This window comes from Suncus etruscus, chromosome 1 (genome assembly GCF_024139225.1).
Source record: "Suncus etruscus isolate mSunEtr1 chromosome 1, mSunEtr1.pri.cur, whole genome shotgun sequence".
NCBI classification, from domain to species: Eukaryota; Metazoa; Chordata; class Mammalia; order Eulipotyphla; family Soricidae; genus Suncus; species Suncus etruscus.
The window spans coordinates 86,192,958-86,200,735 of NC_064848.1; the positions used below are offsets into that span (position 1 = coordinate 86,192,958).

General features: G+C 35.5%; 2 non-coding genes across 2 annotated transcripts; one reads left to right on the plus strand and one right to left on the minus strand.

Annotated features, from left to right (window-relative positions):
* Window positions 1-4,832: 4,832 nt before the first annotated feature.
* LOC125997200 (U6 spliceosomal RNA) lies at window positions 4,833-4,939 on the minus strand. The gene has a single exon (XR_007491642.1). It is a non-coding gene; the product is annotated as a U6 spliceosomal RNA (small nuclear RNA).
* Window positions 4,940-6,495: 1,556 nt separating this feature from the next.
* On the plus strand, window positions 6,496-6,614 carry LOC125996024 (5S ribosomal RNA). Its single transcript, XR_007491202.1, has one exon. It is a non-coding gene; the product is annotated as a 5S ribosomal RNA (ribosomal RNA).
* Window positions 6,615-7,778: the final 1,164 nt, after the last annotated feature.

Sequence of the window (7,778 nt, forward strand, 5' to 3'; positions counted from 1 at the left end):
TTACATCAAATTTCATATTGAGCAGTTCACAAAGAGAAGATAAAAAACATGGGGGGGGATCATCACTGTATAAGAAAATATTCAGCAAAAGTTATAGCGATCAAAGAAAACACCTATAAAATGATGAAGAGACATAAGTGTCCTTTTTATGCCTTTTAAAATAGTTGGGTGGGTGTTAACTCCAGGGCACCACTTTGATCTGTGACTTAGGACTCTACAGTACTTAAGTTAGAAAGAGTAAATGAAGAGTAATGATGGTAGGAGTTAAGGAAGTTAAAGAGAACTATGATCTTATGAAGGGGTATGCAAAAGGGCAGAGTACAAACTGGACATTCTGAATATATAAAAACATAATTCAATGATAGTGGGTACTATTAATGTTTCTTGTGATTTTGAAAATATAGACTGGACAGAAATTACCAGTGATTTCAAGAAGCTGGGAGGCCAGAAGTGCAGGGCCCCACCCAAACCCTCCCTAAGGAGCTGAATGGATAATGGGGGAAGCCTAGGGTACCTTCAAGCTCCACCAAGGGGCCCAACACACCGGCTTGCCCAGGCATGTGGCCCAGGGAAGCCCTGGAGATCCGGAGCAAGGTGGTAGAGGGGTGCTGGGGTTACCCAAGTCCCGCACCCCCACTAGGCCTGGTTAGGAAGGCCTCCGGCATGGCGGGAGCCTGCCAAACCCTCTCCTGCTAGACTCCCGGCTCCCAAGAAGGGGCAATATTCTATGATACTTTTCCTCATAAGTAAAATGGTAATAATCAACTTTATGCAATCACCATCAAAATCTCATGGCATTCTTCAAGGACATAAAACAAATAATTTTAAATTTCTCAAGGAGCCAGAAAACTCCAAGACTAGCCAAAGTAATTCTGAGAAAGATGTGAGGTATTGTATTTCCTGATTTCTGGTTTTAAATTAGACTTTAAAACTTCAGTAATCAAAATGATGCTACACTAAAACAAAGATAGACCCATGGAATCAAACAGAAAACCCAGAAACATGTCCTTAATTGTGTGAGTAGCTTAAAATAAAAGGTCTTGAATTTCAAGTTCCATGTAGAAAAAAAGTATGTGTATATATATATATATATATATATATATGATGTATAACCAACTGTATTTTTAAATTTGAGCTCTATAAACCAAAGTTGTACCATTATATTATTAATTTTGATTGATTAATTGATAATTATCATGATCAATTTTGCTCTTAATTATACCAGTAAACTTGTTTTTGATATTGACCTATTCATTTGAATATTGCACTCCAAATGCAATACTTAAAACTGTTTCACAGCAAACTCTTCATGATTATCTGCTTTTACTCTTAGTTATAATAAACTCATTAAGATAGTAACCTGGACCTACATAAAGTTTACCTAAACCCAGGATGAATGTGGCTCTGACTTCTATGGGTAGGTACTTGAGTCTGGTATCCTTCTTATGACTGAACATTGTGTGAAACCTAGATTTCCCCACAGCTTTCTATTACTTAAATGATTTTGCACTCAGGGATCACTCCTGGCTGTGTTCAGGGAATCATATGTGGTGCTAGGGATCAAACTAGGGTCAGCTAAGTCTTAGCAAGGCAAGTGCAGTTTACCTGCTGTACTACACCTCTCTGTATCATATCTCTACTTAAATGATCCTGAAACTCAATTTATACTACTTTTCTCAAGGCCTTTTGGCTATTCATTTGGTGAGAATGATATTGTAAGACAAATATAAATGGGTACTTTTATTTTCTAGTGATTATGGGCTTATCATCCAGATAATCTCAACAAATATTTATGTTGCAATTAAAATTTTTGTTGAAATGAAAATTCCAAATTACAAAATCCTAAAACAACTTTACATAAGATGGTATGTTAAGAACTATTTTTAACAACTTTATAGACATAAATTATATGTTAAGTAATCTACTACTTAAAATAGCAAAATTCAGGGGCAGTAATATATTCAAAAATATATATAACCATACCTATAGTCAATTTTAGGACATTTTAATCATCTTAAAAAAAACCCTTTGCCCTTTAGTTACTACTCTTTCCCATTTGCCTATTCTGTTCTACTCCTTCAACCCTAATCAAATAAATACCGATTCATTTTTGTTCTCCTTGTATTTCTCTATTTTCTTCTTTAGTGGTCTTTCATAACTAGCAATTTTTATTTACTCTACTTTCAAGATTTATTCACTTTAGCACATAATATAATGGGATCATTCTTTTCCACAGATGAATAATCCATTTTATTTATAACATTTGGATTATTTCCATCTATGGGCTATTAAGAAAAATGCTATGATCAACATTTATAAACACTTTTTCCTAAGATACACACCTAAAGTAGAATTATTGAATCACTATTACATTTTGTTTGAAGGAGTGGCTTACTGTTTTCCAAAATATTGTGTGCCATTTAAAATGACTACAAGATAAGAAGAAGGGCACCTCCTTTTCTGGTTTGTCTTTGTTTGTTTTTTTGCTTATTTGTGTTGGAGCCATTCCTGGCAGTACTCTGTGCTCAGGGATATCTCATGGCAGTTCTCAGGGATGGGATGCTGGGAATTGAAGTCAATTTGGTCATATGCAAAGCAAATGCTCTGGCCTAATTGTGGTTTTTTTTTTCCCCCCAACAATTGTTATCACCTAACTTTTTAATTATAGACATCCTCGTATGTGAAAAGAAAAATTTTGGTGGCTCTAATTCTTTAAGATGTATTCAGTACCATTTTCTTTCCTTTGTTTTTTTAATGTAAATTTTTCCTCTGCTTATTCTCCAAATCTCTTCAATAGACTTAAAGATTTTATCAGACTAGTTTCTAAATAATTAGATAAAAATTAATTTTAATTAAAATTCTAGTATTTAGTATATTTCTTTTTTTTTCTTTTTTTTCTTTTTTTTTTTTGGTTTTTGGGTCACACCCGGCGGTGCTCAGGGGTTACTCCTGGCTGTCTGCTCAGAAATAGCTCCTGGCAGGCACGGGGGACCATATGGGATTCCGGGATTCGAACCAACCATCTTTGGTCCTGGATCAGCTGCTTGCAAGGCAAACATCGCTGTGTTATCTCTCCGGGCCCATATTTAGTATATTTCTTAAAATGTTTTGGTATAGAGTTACTTTTCAATTTTTCCTTTTTTATTTAAACACCATGATCACAAAGTTGTTCATGGTTGCGTTTTAGTCTCACAATGTACACCACTCATGAAGATTTCCTGCCACCAATGTCCTCAGTTTCCTCTCTCCCACACCTCTGCCTGCCTCGGGGGCAGGTATTTTACTCCTCTCTTATTTTCTCTCTTCCTATTATTCTATTTACATTATTGCTAACAAAGGGGTACCATGCATATCATATTGTTTCCGTCCAACACCCAATTATTGTCCAGTGTGATCTATTTCTAATCCTAACTGCATGCTCCACTATTTGTGGCAAGCTTCCTACCATGGACCTTCCTCCTGGCCCTCATTGCTATTGCCTCTGGATATTATTAATATACTATCTTTTATTTTTCTTATGTTTTACAAATGTCTGAGATTATTCTATTTCTATTCCTTTCACTCTGACTCATTTAACTCATCACAATACTCTCCATATCCATTCATGTATAATTCATTTTTCCTTACAGCTGCATAGTATTCTATTATATAGATGTAGCACAATTTCTTTAGTCACTCATCTGTTCTCAGACATTTGGGTTGTTTCCAGACTCTGACTATTTACACAGTGTTGCAGTAAACATAGGAATGCAGAGGGTTTTTCTGTATTGTGTTTTTGTGTTCCTAAGGTAGATTCTTAGGAGTGGTATTGCTGGATCATACAGAAGTTCATTTCTAGTTTTTGTTAATATTTATACCACTTTTCAAAAAGGATGGACTAATTGGTATTTACAACAGCAGTGAATTAGAGTCTTTTCTCCCCACATCTGTGTTAGCACTGGTAGTTTTTGTTCTTTGTGATTCATGCCAGTCTATGCACTGTGAGACTGTTGTTTTGATTTGTATCTTTGTATCTCCCTGATAATTAGTGATGTGGAACATTTTTTTTTCTTTTCTTTTCTTTTCATTTTTTTTTTTTTTGGTGGGGGGAACCAGGCGGAGCTTAGTGGTTACTCCTGGTTCTGTACTCAGAAATTGCTCCTGGTTCAGAGTACCATATGGGATGCCAGGGATCAAACCCACTTCCATTCTGGATCAGCCGCATGCAAGGCAAATGCCCTACCACTGTTCTACCATTCCAGCCCATGTGGAGCATTTTTCATGTGCCTCTTGGCCATCTATATTTATTCTATGAGGAAATGTCTGTTCAGTTCTCTCCATTTTTGGATGGGGTAAGATTATCTTTCTCTTGCTGAGTACTACTAGTAACTTTTATATCTTAGATATTTCCATTTATCAGTTGGATATGAGCATTCTTTGTCTCCTAATCATCATTTCCTTTGAGGTGCAAAAGTTACTTTGTTTAATGTAGTCCCATATATTTATCTTTGCTTCCAATTGCTTGGTTAGTGGTGTTTTACCCTTGAAGATGCCTTTATTTTCAGACTCATGGAGTTTTCTGTACTTAGGGTTGCAATGAATACTGGTGTATATATGTACTTTTAAATAAATGTACATACCCAGAGTGAAATTGCTGAGTCATCTAGAAACTCAATTCTTTCTTTTCTGAACCAGAGAATACTCCCACCAGCAGTGGATGAGAGTTCCTTTTTCATCAGATCCCCACCAACACAGATTATTCCCAGTATTTTTGATACATGATACTAGTGTCAGAAGGCATCTCATCTTGAGTTGGATTTTTCCTAATAATAAGTAATTATCAACACTTTTTTTAAAATATGGAACGCTTCACGAATTTACATGTCATCATTGCGCAGGGGCCATGCTAATCTTCTCTGTATCGTTCCAATTTTAGTATATGTGCTGCTGAAGCGAGCACTTATCAGCACTTTTTCATGTCCCTATTGGCTATCTATCTTCTTCAGAATTATCTTTTTGATTTCTCTCCCTATTTTATGATAAAGTTTTTTTGAATTTTTAAATTTTTGCGAGTACTTTATATATTTTGTATTATCGACTTTATATCTGTTGTGTTGAATGCAAATATTTTCTCCCATTAAATTAGGTGTCTTTTAAATTAAGCTCATGTTTCTTTTGCCAAAATCTCTTTTTGATGTAGTCCTATTTGTTTCTTTTTGATTCTGTTGCCATTGTGGAATCATATCATCAAAGAAACTAAATTTAATGCAACTGCAAGGAATGATGACATAAAGCAATTCACTGCAATGTGAATGGAACTGTATATCATATTAAATGAAATAAGTCAGAAGAAAAATAAAGATAGGATGAAACCACTTATCTGAGGAATATAGAATGGGATGAAATCACTTCTCTTTAACATGTAGAAGAGGGAAATAAAGCTATTAAATGGATATATAGTTAGATCAACCTTATCCCAGAGTTTAGGAAGGGCAAAAACAAGGAAGAAATAAAATGGAATAAGAAGAGACAGAGGGGCCCGGAGAGATAGCACAGCGGCATTTGCCTTGCAAGCAGCCGATCCAGGACCAAAGGTGGTTGGTTCAAATCCCGGTGTTCCATATGGTCCCCCGTGCCTGCCAGCAGCTATTTCTGAGCAGTCAGGAGTAAACCCTGAGCATTGCCGGGTGTGGCCCAAAAACCAAAAAAAAAAAAAAAAAAAAAAAAAGAAGAGACAGAGAGGAAGTAACAGAGAGTAGGTGTCAAGTTTCAGGGTATATCATTGGTATAAAGAGGTGGTATAACTATATATCCAAGTCACAGAGCTAGTAACACTGAAATCTTGAGATTCAAACGATAATCAAACTTTACAATGTTCCTGTCAAACAGGCTGTTTTTGGAATGAGATCTGTGGATATTGGTGTAGAGAACTGACACTGTGGTGGGCTTGTTGATGGACCATTATGTCTGAAACTCAGGCATTGTATCATGGTATGCCTTAATTCGACTATTAATAATTTTATAATTATAATTTATTAATAAAACTGTTGGTGGGGAGAAAAGAAGCATCAGCTTTTTTAGGCTTTTAACTTTATTACAGCCATGTGTAGTAATTATTTTTCTTAAATATATAAACTTGGGGGTTAGAGAGATTGTGCAGTGGGTAGAACTCATGTCTTTTATGTACCTACCTGAGCTCTATCCCCAACAAATTCATATGGTCCCTTGAACTCCATCAGGAGTGATCCATGAACACAGAGACAAGAGTAGGCCCTGAAGTCTGCACACTGTGCCTTCCCAAACAGAAACAACAGAAAAATCAAGCTCATACATATACAGATACACAAAGTTATATACTAGCTACAATTCTGTTCAAAATTTTATGTTTTCTTTGTTACTCTTGATTTACAAAGATGTTTAGTTTATTTTTGTGCCCTATTAAATGTATTTTAGGTTTTCTTTTCCTTTGTGTCGAGAGCAGAAAAAGTGTTATTTTGATTAGAATTCTTGGTTTACGTCAACAGCCATACCACCCTGAACGCGCCCGATCTCGTCGGATCTTGGAAGCTAAGCAGGGTCGGGCCTGGTTAGTACTTGGATGGGAGACCACCTGGGAATACCGGGTGCTGTAGGCTTAAAAAAAGTCTTGATTTACTTAAAGAAGATAGCATGGGTTCAAGCCATCTTTAACAGAAGTTAAAGAGTACTGATAAATAATTCTTTATATAATGGAGTAGATACATTATTTTTGCCTTCTTGGTTTATTTCTCATATTATAAATTGCATTTTTTCCTCTCTTTTGAAATAAGTTAGTTTAATTGGAGTTTTGGTTCATCTAACTCCTACAAAAGATTACTATATTATTCAAGGATTCAACATAGTAATTGGCTTAAGAATGAGCAAAAAAAAAAAAAAGATATCCAATATTCCTTCATTGCTATTTTTCTACTAGAAAAATATTTACCTTTGTTTTTATATCTCTGGTCCCAGTATAATCTGCATAAGTTTTTAATACCTCTTTCATAATGAATCAGTGACTAAAGACACATGAGACAAGGCAAGTAAAGCATTAAGCATAGACTGGTATATGTGCTGTAATAATTGATATTGTTATTATTAATTCATGTGAAATTAGCCAAAAGAGATATAACCTTGTTCTGGTCTGTTATAGAAGGGATTCACATAAGAGGTAACATTTTAAGTGGATGTAAAGTTGTTGGTATTAGAAAGGACAGGACCCAGAGCATTGTACAGAAGTAGGATAGTACAGAGAAAAGTACTGAGTTTTAAGGTTCCAAGGATTGTGATGTGGAAGTTTCAGGTAAAAGGTGCATATGGCAGGGGAAACATAGATTGGAAATTCAGTAGGATTGATTCAAATAGTTGGGCCAAAGTTTCAAAAATACCAAGGAATCTGGGAAGAGGGATTGAAAATAACATGAGTACTGTGGAATAACACAACAAAATAACTTCTTTTTTTTTTTTTCTTATTAATATCTTACTTAAGCACCATGGTTACAAACACGTTTGTAGTTGTCATAAAAAAGTACAACCCCCTTCACCAGTGCCACCTTCCCACCATCAATGCTCCCTATCTCCCTTTTTCTCCACCCCCTGCTTGTCTTCAAGACAGGCATTTTATTCCTCTCACTTACTGCCACTAACATGATAGTTGTTGGTGTAGTTATTTCTCTTAGTGCACTCACCAATCTTTGTGGTAAGCATCATATAATGGGTTGGCCCTTTCAAACTTCATCTCTATTGACTCTGGCTATTACCATAATATCTTTTATTTTTTT